A 13,195-nucleotide genomic window follows, 5' to 3' on the forward strand; every position below is an offset into this window, starting at 1 on the left:
CACAGAGAAAGACACAGCGAGAGAGGGAACACAAGCAGGGGGAGTGGGAGAGGGAGAAGCAGGCATCCCGCGGAGCAGGGAGCCTGATGCGGGGCTCAATCCCAGGACCCTGGGATCATGACCTGAGCCAAAGGCAGACGCTTAACGACTGAGCCACCCAGGCGCCCCTCTGCAGTCTTGAAACGAAGGGTTTTTCTGAGCTAGCCAGGAAACTTCAGCAACCCCCTACCTAATCAGAGGACTTCGGGAGGCGCCAAAAAGTCCAGGGCGAGTCAGGCCTTGAGGGAGGCGTTGCCTGTCCTGGAATCTACCCCTCCAGGTACAGAGTGCCTCAGTACAGCCGTAAGGTCTGGGGTTGCGGACAGGTGGCCCCACGACCTCCTATCTCGCTCCTCCCCCAACCCCATCATCCCAGACTAGGGGCGAGGAGATCTGCTACCACCCAGGGCTGGTAGGGACAAAGATGAGTGAGGCCTGGCCCGGGGCTGCAGGGGAGTGCGGGTGTGCGTGTATGTGTGTCTGGGGGGCGGGGCGGCAAAAAGGGTTGCGGTTCGCATTGACGTTTGGGCGGTAGGCCCAGATCCACTCCACGGATGGGCTCCATGGCTGGTTTGTGGCTGAATTGGTCCCCAGGCCTGAGGGAGGGAAAGACAAAAGCTCTCCCACCCCCAAACTTGATTCGAATAGGTCATTAACTGGACCCTAATTGTGAGTTCCAGCGTTCTGATTTCTGTCAGGAAGACTCACTCCATGCTTCTTCTGAAATATCAGAGGTCAAATCATGTTCCCGCTTGCTCCTTGTCACCACCAGGGTCCAGCCCTGCAGTGGACACCTGCAATTTCCGGACTTCTGCGTCCTCGGGGCCACACCCCACCCCACCGGTGAGACTTAGGGACACAGCTCTGCTAAGGGACACTAGAGCCCAGTCCTGGTCCAACAGGCAAGGCTGTTGGTGGAAGAATTTTCCTCAGGGTCCGGTTGTCATGTTTCTCAATGAAGAGAGCCACCAGTGGTGGATCCTCCTCCTCTAAGGAGCTGTGGGGTTTTGGGGAAGGGAGTCTAGGATTCGCCTTTCGGATTGTTATTCTGGGACCCCAGAGGGCTCAGAATTTGAAGGTACGTATGACCGTCCTCTTCTAGATGTTTCTTTCTTGAATTTGGGCCCATATTGGGACGAAGATCTGCCAGGTATTGTCCATGGGTCTTTTTCTGCTCTCCATTAACTCTGTTCCTGCCCCCCCAAACCTCCAAAGTGCTAGAAAAGCCACCCCCCCATACAGGTTCCAGGGATTAGGACCCACTCTTTACCCTTTACCGGGAAGTCAGAGGAATTAAACCAAAGGGCTAATGGGTGGTGGCCCAGAGAAAGTTCAGCCCTCAACTCCACCCATCAGCAGCTAAACCAGCCTGTGCTTTCCGCTCTGTAAGACGCCCCTCAACCCCCAGCTAGCTCCGGTGTGCTCCCTCCACAAAGCCCACCCAGTCCCTCCTTTTATCACCTTCACGGGTGTAAAGAGACACCCGTGCCCCAACCTCGGGGGTCCTAGGAGGTGCAAGGGTCAGTTGTGGCTGACAAGTCTTTGACAGCAGAAACCACCCAGCACAGGAGTGCCAAAACAGAACCGCCCTACCCCGGGTGGGACTCGAACCCACAATCCCTGGCTTAGGAGGCCAGTGCCTTCTCCATTAGGCCACCGGGGCGTGCCCCTGCTGCGCAAGCTTCCCGGTGAGGACCCGCCCCCTTCCACGCTCCCGCGAGGAGCCCGTGGGCAGCGCCACGTGTCTCGCGCGCCCTTGCTGCGAGGGGCCGCGCGTTCAGGGCGACGTCTGTTCGGGTGTTTGGGTGTGCTGCTTCTTCGTTTAGGGCCCGGAGCAGATGCGGAGTCCTGGCACCTCCCCCCACCCCGCGCCTCGTCCGGTCGGGTCCCGGTGCCGCCCCAGCTCCGCAGCCGCCCGAGTCCCCGCCGCTCCCCGCTCCATCGGGCGGCGGATGGAAGCTTCCCTGCGTGTGCATTTCTGGAATGGCCCGCGGACTCCGGACCGAGCCCAATCTCACCCTCCCCTTTGTGTTATCGGGGGGAACTTCCCCCAGGTCCCTTCCCCTGCGGTGAGGAGCGCGCGGCAGAGTCACCAAGGACCGCACCCGTCGTCTTTGTTCTGGCTCTTTAGTTTAAGGTACGGCGCTTGTTTTGGGGGCGACCGTCCCTGCGCCCGAGTCTTGGGCGTCCCCAAGTGACCAGATTCTGTTGGCTTCAGGTGGGGGCAAGCCGGGAAGGTGTCTCCCCACTATAGTACCCAGCACAGGAGAGCTGGTCCCTGCGGCTTTTTCCTGCTGGGGAGAAGCGTCCTTCACTCCGCGTCGCGGGGAGGGGACAGAGGGACCCTTGTGGGAAGGACCCCGGCACCTGCGGACAAGGAACGAGGTGAGGGGAGAACTGGGAACCTCCGCCCGCGCCCTCGGACCGGCGCGGCCCCTTGGCGCACCACAACGTGCGGACTCGGCGAGCCCAGACCCCAAACCACGCCCTGAGCACGCCGAGTCTGTCTGAGGCCGGAGGAGGTGGCTCGGTTTTTCCCCTGCGGCGGCGTGGGGAGAGTAGTCTACAGTTCAAGGATTGGAACCCCGTCCCCAGGCCTGGGGGGACCCGGGAGGTCCTCCGTGTCCTCCGGTCGAACCCCCAGAACCTCTGCAGCCAAGTCACCTGAGGCCTCAGAACAAAGGACAGAGCGCCCAGGATGGATTCTTGTCGCCCGGCTAGCTCAGTCGGTAGAGCATGAGACTCTTAATCTCAGGGTCGTGGGTTCGAGCCCCACGTTGGGCGGGCTCTACATTTTGGGCGTCAGCTGGCTTTCAACAAGTCCTAATCCTGTTTAGAGAGATCTTCCTGAGAAAACAAACTTCCTGGTTGCTCATTCTATGAGGAGACGAGAACACGGTACTTCGGTGTAACTTTTACCTTCAGGGGAGACATTCTGAGGCCTTTCCTCTACCTTGGGAGTTTTATTTTTTAGGGGTGGCGGTGGCTTAAACATAGGGATGGGGAGAGAAAGCCAGGAGCCCAGGTGATGGTGAGGACAGTTCAGAGAATAAGGAACAGATATGTTTAAAATTAAACCTGACCCAAGTGAAAAAGGCCACTTCCTGGGGCCCTCTGCTCTCCTCGCCCACGTGCAGGTGGCCCTCCTCCCCCTGTGCCCGCCTTCCTTACTCCAGCCTGGCAGGGCTTCTCTCCAGGGATCCCCTCCAGCATCTAGGAGACCCTGTCCCTGTTCACAGCCCTACTGTTGCAGTCATCCACTCGCAGCCTCGGCCGGAGTGTGGCCCAGCCAGCGATTGCCAGAGGAGTGGATATCTCCAGGTCTCACAGAACCAGGGTCAAGACCACTTTCTTCCATGGAAGGATGAGAGGCAGACAAAGTAAGTGACCTTGAAGGATTTGTTAATCTGGCGGTGTACAACTTGCTTTGGGAGTGAGAAGTCCTGGATTCAAATCCCCAACAAGCCCTTCTCTGCACAGAGACATTTTTGAGGGGTAGATGGAATGGTGGGTCCCAATTCTAGGTCCCTTTACAATGGAAAGCAAAGGGATGGAAAGTAGAGAGGGTGGGGGGAGGGGGTTGCTGATGCCCTCTCCCCCCCATTGTCGCGGTCCCATGTGTCACTGTGGATACACAGAGCTGACCCTTGTCCCTGAGCCACACTTCGTTGCAGACTCCATCCCTGAACCACAGCCTCAGGGGAACTCAGCTTCCTGGAGAGATCCTGCCCTGGGAATTTTCCATGGCTTGTGGTCTGGAGTCTTGAGCCTTCCCCTAGATGAGGAAGGTGCAGAACACAAATCTTGGGCGGTTCTTTTCAGATTGCAGGAGGGTTATAGGACTGGGCTCTACTATTCTCCAGCTGGACTCCACAGATCTGGACCCACAAGACCCAGCCTCTCAAGGACATCAGTTTATCCATCTGTTAAGTGGGGATATCCATCTGTTAAGTTGTGTTAATCACAACTCATGGACTCAAAGATTTGTTTGGGATATTAAATTACTTATATTTTGTGTAAAGCACTTAGAACAGCCTTGAGACTGAAGCATTAACTCCTGTCTGAGCTTCCAGCCTGCTTGTCCACCCCTCCCCACCCACCCTCCTGAGCCAGGCATCTTTAGGCTGGGGGAAGCCCAGGTGCTCTGGGGCCCCTGTTTATTCTCTCCTCTCCCACCTCTCCTGCCTCCCCAGTTCGCACTCCTCCTGACCTCTCCGGCAGGAACCTGAACAGCCTCTTGTCCCAAATTGGCAGACCCTGGCTTTATGCCTTCCCTGCAAAGGAGCTGGATCCCAAGGGCTGACCTCGGTGTTGGAGTTCAGCAAAATATTTCGAGGAAATGAGGGAAGAATCCAGTGGTCAGGCCTGTTTTCCACCCCTCTGAGAAAGGGGCTCAAGTTTCCATATCCCTGGAGTGGCCTCAGGCTGACACACCCTCCTCCTGCAGCCTCAGGGTGGTGCTGGGACTTGGGGCATCAACAGGTGAACCTTGGATTTCATCAAGGCACAGAGAAGGACTGGACTCCAACTTGGCGCCTCACACCATCAGGGGTCTCAGCCTGCCTCTGACCTTTGGGGTCAGGGTCGAGGGTGATGTATGAGGCTGGAAATATCGACAGTCTGGTCCAGATCCTGGTGTTGCCCACATTTGAGACTTAGCTTTAATGCAGAGATTCAGCAAAAACACCCATATGGTCACCAGGTTAGCTCCACTAACACCGTACTCTTATTCTCAGGGTCATGGCTTTGAGCCTCACATTAGTTAGATTTTTTATTGCCAGTTGAAGGCAATGAGGATTCCCGCCCACGTGGGTTGTTTCTCTGCTCCCAGCTATCCACTCCTGCCTGAAAAGTGCTCTGTTGGGTGCACAGTGTGTGAGGTGATGAAAGCAGATTCCTGCTCACCCAGGAAGCCATGCTTGGTTCCTGCCCTCAGAGCATCTGCTCCTTGTACACGATTGGCCTCCCATGGGTGCTTCTGGACTCCCATTCCTGAGAGTAGGGAGAGTAGCCATTCCAGCACCCACGCCCTGAACAGGGCAAGGACCAGGGCCCTTTAAGGCCGACACCAAGGGCTTCCTTGCTCCTTGTTAGCAAGGTCCCTGGGAAGGAATTCCTCAAGGCTTTTCACCTCTGGGAACACAGCAGGTTGTCTCTAATTAAAAGACAAGAAAGTCTGAGAATCTAGGCTCCTCCGGGATTTGATCCTCTTGCGTTCTAAGCGAGGATTATACTCCTGGAAACTCCTTTTGCTGCCGGCTTCTCCTCTCGCTCAGCAATGCTGCCCACGCTCCAGTCCTCATGGGGTCATAATGTGGGAGAGTTTGATTCAGGTATCAGTCAAGTAGAGGGATATAGTGGGTCCCGATTCCCAATATTCAGTAGTTTGGGAATTCCATATCTGTTCTGTCTCCCTGTCCAGGGCCAATTTAGAGGGCTTCAGCCCAGGAAAATAGGCGCTGCGGTTTGGGGGCAGAGCATCGTTCCTGGTTTGCGACGGACTGGGGGTGAACTGTGCGCCCCCCCCCCCCCCCGCAGTTCACCCTGGGCACTGCTGAGAGTCTCTCCTTCACTGGATCCCAGCCTGGGCTGGAGATCAGCCCTCCTCTAAGTGCTGCAGGGATCAGGATGCGTAATTGGGAAGCGGTGGGCTGGAGAGCTGCAGCTGTGCTGCCTTCCTCCAGCTGGGCCAGCTCGGGCCGCACGTGCAGCCGTTGATGAGCTTGTCGGTCTGAAACCTGACGGCAGCTGCGAACCCGCGAACGCATAGAGCCGGCTTCACGGGTGCACACGTTACCAACTGAGCTCTCGGGGTGATGTCGGTGTTTCCGCGTGCGTCAGCTGCAGAAGGAGGAGGGACTGGAACGTGACGGCTCGTTGGTCTAGGGGTATGATTCTCGCTTTGGGTGCGAGAGGTCCCGGGTTCAAATCCCGGACGAGCCCTTTCCCTCATCTTTTCCCTTCCACGTTTTCAGTGGAGTAGGGCACCTACCAGGCTGAGGCTCCAGATGGTTCAGCTGGTGAGGGACCTAGGGCTCCGGCAGACGCAGACAGTATGTATCTCCTGAGGCTGGGATCGCGCGGTAACAAGGTTAAAGGAGACTATTCCGGGAAGTAGGAGGTTATGTAAAATAAGGAGAAAGGCATCGTTGGCTGCTCTAGGGGTTCAGATCTCATCTTAGTTCGAGATGATCCTCGCTTAAGTCCCGGGTGAGCCCTCTTACTTACGTTACCTTTTTCTGGGGGACGGAGAGACCCGGGATTCTGCGGGTAGAACTTCAGATCCCCGGGGCCTTCGCAGATGAGAGCGCTAGGAAATTCGCGCCATGGATCCGGAGGGGTGGTGGTCAGACAGTACAAAGCGAAGCCGCTAGCCCAGATCTGCGGGATCCTCGCTGGCATGCCTCGACGCGGGGAGGAAGGACACAGAGACAGCAGAGTGCCTAGGACCCGACCCCCGACCCCTGGACTTGGTCTCTCTGCCCTGAGGGCGGGGTCCTTGTCCACGCCACTGCCTGAGGACCAGAAGACCCGCCTCTTGCCCCCGCTGAGCAGGGGAGGGCATCCCTGAGTCGTCCTGGCTCGGGGTCTTGTTGGTGGCCTGATCCACCCCCCTCCGGGGGTCAGCCCCTCCCGTCTGATGGCACCTAGGGCAGGACGGCTGGTTTAGTCAGCATAACAAAGCGACTCTCAACGTCACTCGTGCGTTGTAGGTCCCACGTCGGAAACTGGATTTCTTGGTTTGATCTTGCCAGTGACGGGAGAGGGGAGCACAGCCTGGAAGCGGGGGCAAGGGGCAGAGGGAGATGGTGGTGGCTGTTTCTTCCATGCACTCCGCACGCGTTTAGTAACCACCCATTGGGTGCCACACCGTGGGGGTGTGGCGTTTTCCAAAAAGGGCTTCCTAGTGACTTCGGCTCAAGCACCCTCCACGCGCAGCCGCCGCCCCGCTCTTGAGCCGTCCAGCTGCCGCGTCCGACCCGGAGCTCCTCACCGGCTTCTGCGCGGCGCGCTGGGAGGAGCCGGGAGGAGCGCCTGCAGAGTGTGACCCGAGGGCGGCGCAGGGACGCCCTGACCGCCTGCTCGGCTGGCCGCCCGCCCCTCCGGACCAGGGACTCAGCACCGATCGGAAGCGCGGAGGCCACCCTATGGCCGGCGCTTAGGAACCGCTCCCCACTTTGTGGGCTCAGGGAGCGCTGGGCTCCCTCCACGCCCACGGATTCTTGAATTTAGCGGTTCTCCACTAGTCTGCAACCGGAGTCCCCTCCCCGCGTTGCTCTGCGGGTCCCGCCCCGGATGTCACAACGGTCATAAAGAGGAGCCTGGAGACTAATTCCAGCGGGGCTCGTTGGTCTAGGGGTATGATTCTCGCTTAGGGTGCGAGAGGTCCCGGGTTCAAATCCCGGACGAGCCCTCCCTTTTGTCTCCCGGATGCGGGTCAGAATTCTGGCCTAAGATCTGTGCGCTAGGGCACGAAGCTCGACCCCAGGAAAGGTGACTTTGAAAAGGCCTCAGGCTGGCTGAGTGCCGCCCACCAATGCTTTTTAAAATTTAATTGGGACCCAGTCGCCAGAGCCCTGTCTCCCGATACTACTTTGTCATTCGGAGTTCGAGGCACCGAGGTGGGAGAAAGAGGTCTTTCCTTCCTGTGCACTAAGAGCCCATTATTCTCCAAACCGACGCCTTTGGCGCGGCAGGCCTGGGCCCCCCCAGCCCAGTCCGGGCTCAGGAGTCAAAGAGCTTGAGGAGAGGCCTTGGACTTCTGGCGTTTGCAGCCTGGCCCGCGGGGCCTCCAGACGGGAAGCCCAGCACTCCTCAACTGCGCATGGCCTTCTGGGCTCTCCCCCCCACCCCACTGCCAGGGCCCTGACCCCCAGTGCCTGTCCCAGTGGGGTCCCCTCTGCCCTTTTCTGCGACTCCGGCTGTGTGTGGACTGGGGTCACCTTCGCGGGGCAAGAAGCAGACCGGGTCCGCCAACATGGAAAAGTTTGAAAATCTAAGCATTTGAAGAACAATAGTGGATATGTTGATCGAAGGCTCTGATCCCATGTAGTTCTATCCCCACTCCTTGTCGCATCAGCCCAAACATCAAACAGATGTTAACACTTTAAAATTGTGTTAGAGAATCTCTCATACATGTTACTAAAGCCTAGCAAACCATGTTCAAGAGCTCTGCAAGGGGGGACATCTGTTCTGCAGAACCTTGAGGCTGTGATGCCTCCAGGCACAGAATTCCTATAAAACACTCCCTCAGTACCTGGGGCTGAGAAGAAAGTGGGATTCAGGGGAGGTGGGGGGATTAAGTCCTCCAGCCTTTCCCCCTTTGTCAGGCCAAGGGCCCAGGGAAAGTCCTTCTGTGGAGTCACAAGTGCTTGCCAGCAAATGCCTTCAGCATGTGTGGAAAGAAGAGTGCCAAGGTGTGCCAAGAGCATCTGCCTCCTACAGGATCTGAAGGGTGGTTACACTGGAGAGAAGGAATCAGGAGAATGCAGCAGTGAGGAGGACCAAGGTGTTGGACAACTGTTAGTGGCATGGTCTTCCTTTTTGTTTAGGATGGTGAGTTTGAGAGTGTGCCATGAACGAAGTATCATGAATAATCCAGTTCTGGGTACTTGAGGACCAAATGGAGGGGAAAAAAAAAAAAACCCTCAAGTAGAAGATTTAATTTAAGTGCTAAATTAATGAATAGTATGGTAAGTCTTTGAGCCCCTGGCAGAAGTAGAAATTGTCTGTGGAGAAATGCACTTTTATTCTAGATCTCACAGAATTCCCTACATGAAGAAATTTACAAGGAAAATGGGCAACTCACAAAACAAACAAAAACAACAAGGAAATAAGGCACCATGAGCAATAACCAAGGAACAACAAACAATGGAAATAAAATTGCAAACATTTTAGATGCTAAGATTATTAGATACAGACTATAATACAACTAGTCTTACTATGCATAAATAAATGAAGACTAAAATATCTTTGAGAACAGAATCTATGTAAAATGATCTAAAGATTATAAAAGATCTAAATTCTTCTAAAAATAAAAATATACAAAAATTGAAACAAAATTCAATAGATGTATATAACAGTTAAAATAAATGGAGAAACAGCAAACTAAGAATGGGTCAGAATAAATAATACAAAAATAAACAAAACTTGGGGCACCTGGGTGGCTCAGTTGGTTAAGCGACTGCCTTCGGCTCAGGTCACAATCCTGGAGCCACAGGATCAAGTCCCACATCGGGCTTCCTGCTCGGCGGGGAGTCTGCTTCTCCCTCTGACCCTACCCGCTCTCATGTGCTCTCTCTCTCTCTCTCATGCTCTCTCTCAAATAAGTAAAATCTTAAAAAAAAAACAAAACCCTAAAATATCCCAATATGATTGCAAATTAAGCAACATACTTCTAAAAATTCCATGAGTTAAGGAAGAAATTACAATGGGATTTAGAAATACTTTGAAATAAATGATGATGAAAATACTGCATACCAAAACCTGTAAGATATAGCTAAAACCGTAGTTAGAGGGAAATTGATAGCCTTAGATGCATATAATAGAAAGATTGAAAACTAATGGCAAGAAGTTAGAAAAAGAGCAGCAAAAATAAACCCAAAGAAGTTATAACAGGGAAAAAATAATAAGATATTAAAATAATGAAGTAGAAAACAAGCATACTATAGAGATTAATAACACGTCCTGAAGGCAAATCTTGGGGAAAGCTAGGGTTATTGATAAAACTCTGCAAATACTGATTAAGAAATAAAGGAAGAGACACTCAACGCAAAGTGGGAATGACTTCACAGTCATTGCATAATTAAATAATAAATGCATATGCTAAACACCTTTGTGAAAATTTAGAGAAATACATAATTTTTTTAAATTAAAAAACATGCCTTACTGGGATCAAAATGGAACAAAAATGTAAATGATCTTAAAACTAATAAAGAAAGTGAATCAATAGTCAAAAACTATCCTCCAAGGAAGATTCTTGACTCAGATGGTTGCTGTGGAGCATGCTACCAAACGTTCAAGAAACAAAATTTTTATTTCACACAAAAGCTTTCACAGAATAGAACACGGAACCCCACAACACATTTTAGAAGGCCAGCACAACTCTGATATCAAAACTAAACACAGGGACCCCTGGGTGATTCAGTAGGTTTTGCATCTGACACTTGATCTCAGAGTTGTGAGTTCAAGCACCCTGTTGGGCTCTGTGCTGGGCATGGAGGCTACATTAAAAAACAACAACATAGACAATATGAAAAATAATTTTAAAACCACATAATCTACAATCTCACTCATGAAAATGGATGTAAAATCTTTAAATATTAGCAAACCAAATCTTATGACCTATAAGAATAATAATATACCACTTCCAAGTTGAGTTTATCTAGGGAGTGCAGTTGATTTGATGTTAGAAAATCTATTGCTTTCTGCAACAAATTCAGAGAAAAATATTCAATACAATCTAACTTCCATTCATGACTTTTAAAATGCTTAGTAAACCAGCAAAAGGAGATAATACCCATAACTTGCCAAAATTATCTACAAAATACTACAGCAAACTTCATCCTTGATAGTGAAACCTTGACATTTTCTTTGAGGTTGGAGATGCCACAAGGATGCTGATGCTCTCTCTTTCTATTGAACATTTTATCAGACAAATTGGGTTACTCATGCATTGTTTATGGGAATGGAAACGGTCCAGCCACTGTGGAAAACACTATGGCGGTTTCTTTAAAAACTGAACACGTAACTACCATGTGACCTAGCAATTGCACCTTTGGGTGTCTATCCCAGAAAAATGAAGACTTATGTTCACACAAAAACCTGTACTCTGATATTTATAGCTGTTACATATTTCTAACAGCCAAAACAAAAACAAAACAAAAACTGGAATTATCCAGATATCCGTCAAGGGGCCAATAGGTAAACTGGTACATCTTGCCCAAGGCCTTTTCCCCTGCGCCGCTGGCTCTCTCCCCGCCTGCACCTAGGTGCTGGGGCTGCTCTTCCTGCGTCTAACGCCAGGTGTGCCCCTGAGGGCACAGGGCCCAGGCCGGTTCCCCAGCTAGAGGCCATGGGAAGGTGAGGGAAGTCCTGGACAAGCAGCACTCTCGCTTCCCCTGTGGGACTCTACTGACCGGCCCCAGGTGCTCAGGTCCAATTCATTACTTAGCCAAGTTTCCAACACCTTCGGATCAGCCCACCATCTAGAAGAGCTATCAGGGGTGCCCGGCTAGCTCAGTCGGTAGAGCATGAGACTCTTAATCTCAGGGTCGTGGGTTCGAGCCCCACGTTGGGCGGTTTGTTTTCTTGATTTGGCGCGCGAAACTCGTCAGGAGACGATTAGGAAGCAGTGTGGGTGCACCACAGGGTGGCGGCATTTCCACTCAAGGCGTCCCAGTGACCTAGAATCGAAAGACAGGCAACGCTGCCCCGGGGACCGGCGGTCCCTCGGTGGCTTTTGCCCCAGAGTGTGACCAGCGTGCTCGCGGTTGCGAGGAATGTCTGCGAAGTGACCCCCGTGGCGGCGTAGGGACGCATGGACCGTCTGCCTGGTTGGGGGCTCGTTGCGTGAATGCTGGGGCCACCAGATTGGGGGACATGAGAGGGCTGCTCCCCACTCTGTGAGCTCCTTCCACGCCCACCCACTCCTGAGGTCAACCCTTCCCTGCGGGTCTGAAATCTGAATCTCCTTCCCGCGCCGCTTCCTTGATTCCACCTGTCCCAACCCCTGGGTCGCCACGAAGTCATAAAGAAAGCAGGAGGAAGCCACTTCCGTGGCTCGTTGGTCTAGGGGTATGATTCTCGCTTAGGGTGCGAGAGGTCCCGGGTTCAAATCCCGGACGAGCCCTGACACTTTTCGTAAAAAAAGGTCCTCTTAGAGATTGAGGAACTGTCCGCAGACCTCAGCCTTTGGGTGACGAAACGGGACAACGCAAGAGAAGATTAGAAGAAAATCTTTAAAAGCCCACAGCTGATTCGGGATGCTTTAAAAAATTTAAATTGGAGTCCTAGGCTCCAGAGGTGCAGGCATCCCGGGGCAGGGCGGGATTTGGGGGACCAACATTTTAGCTAAAAACAACGGAAAACGTTGGATATTCAAAACAAACAAGCACACTTAAAAGCGGCCGGAGGGGAAAAAAAAATTCCTGGCCACATTTAAACGAGGTGGAAAAGCAGAGGGGTGGTGGATCCTCAGGCGGAGGTCACACCCAGGGCATTTGCCAATTTCCGCAAACGGGCGAGACGAAGGCAGAGCCCAGGACCTATTCCTGAGTTCCCCCTTGAATCTGTGCCCCCGAAAGATGATATGCACAGAAATACACCCGTCCCACCCCCACGGGCCTCCAGCGGCTCTGAAAAGCATGTAGCTTCGGGCCTCTTCCTTCTCCCACCTTCTGCTAAAATGCAAATAATTTTAAATAAGAGGCGAGCAAGGTACGGAGACCTCGTGCACCGGAAGGGCGAAGCCCCGCCCCCAACAAGGACCCCAGGTCTACAGCGTCCTAGTTTCTCTCACTGGCGGTCCCCTCCCGCCCAGGCGCGCTCCCCTGAAGTATCAGGGATGGCAGCTCCAGCCCCTTGCCTGCCGCTTCCTCTTCTGGGCCTGTGGTCAGATTGCCAGGACAAGCGGCACAAAGGACATTAGAAGACACGACAACTAATGCAAAGCGTGCTCTCTGATTCGGTTCTGGATTTTTTTTTTTTTCGTTTTTGCCATAAAGAACGTTATTGGAGGAAATTCGCATATGGACGGTAGGTTAGATAATCTTGTTGCACGAATGATAAAGGATAAATTTGGAGTGTGGTGAGGGGAGGCTCTGAGGTCTCGGGAATTCTTAGGGGATGGGGAGAGAATCTTAAGAGGCTTCGGATTCTGATTGATTTTTTTTTTTTTTTTACCATTGGATAAATTACAAACCTCAGTGAATACAGTGAATTTCAAGGAAAATTGCAGGATTGTGTCCACGACACTTGAGCCTTCAGCTTCGGACAGCCCCAAGGGGAGGGGTTTGGTCTGGAGCTCTGTGCCGTCTCTCGCACCCGAGCCTAGAAGGCAAGGTCCAGGCTCTCCCCGTCTGGTGGACATTGGCGAAGCCCGGAGTTGTGGCGCCCAGTCCCGGGCCACGGCGCAGAGGGCTCTGACTTTGGCCTG

General features: G+C 53.0%; 6 non-coding genes across 6 annotated transcripts; 5 read left to right on the top strand and 1 right to left on the bottom strand.

Moving 5' to 3' along the window:
- Window positions 1–1,629: 1,629 nt before the first annotated feature.
- TRNAR-CCU (transfer RNA arginine (anticodon CCU)) lies at window positions 1,630–1,702 on the bottom strand. Its single transcript has one exon. It is a non-coding gene; the product is annotated as a tRNA-Arg (tRNA).
- Window positions 1,703–2,750: 1,048 nt separating this feature from the next.
- Window positions 2,751–2,823, top strand: TRNAK-CUU (transfer RNA lysine (anticodon CUU)). The gene has a single exon. It is a non-coding gene; the product is annotated as a tRNA-Lys (tRNA).
- A 3,087-nt stretch (window positions 2,824–5,910) lies between these two features.
- Window positions 5,911–5,982, top strand: TRNAP-UGG (transfer RNA proline (anticodon UGG)). The gene has a single exon. It is a non-coding gene; the product is annotated as a tRNA-Pro (tRNA).
- A 1,399-nt stretch (window positions 5,983–7,381) lies between these two features.
- On the top strand, window positions 7,382–7,453 carry TRNAP-AGG (transfer RNA proline (anticodon AGG)). Its single transcript has one exon. It is a non-coding gene; the product is annotated as a tRNA-Pro (tRNA).
- A 3,813-nt stretch (window positions 7,454–11,266) lies between these two features.
- TRNAK-CUU (transfer RNA lysine (anticodon CUU)) lies at window positions 11,267–11,339 on the top strand. Its single transcript has one exon. It is a non-coding gene; the product is annotated as a tRNA-Lys (tRNA).
- Window positions 11,340–11,818: 479 nt separating this feature from the next.
- Window positions 11,819–11,890, top strand: TRNAP-AGG (transfer RNA proline (anticodon AGG)). Its single transcript has one exon. It is a non-coding gene; the product is annotated as a tRNA-Pro (tRNA).
- Window positions 11,891–13,195: the final 1,305 nt, after the last annotated feature.

This window comes from Eumetopias jubatus, unplaced genomic scaffold (genome assembly GCF_037043125.1).
Source record: "Eumetopias jubatus isolate StellerSeaLion01/CBP00866 unplaced genomic scaffold, mEumJub1_p1.0 scaffold_12, whole genome shotgun sequence".
In the NCBI taxonomy this organism is placed as follows: Eukaryota; Metazoa; Chordata; class Mammalia; order Carnivora; family Otariidae; genus Eumetopias; species Eumetopias jubatus.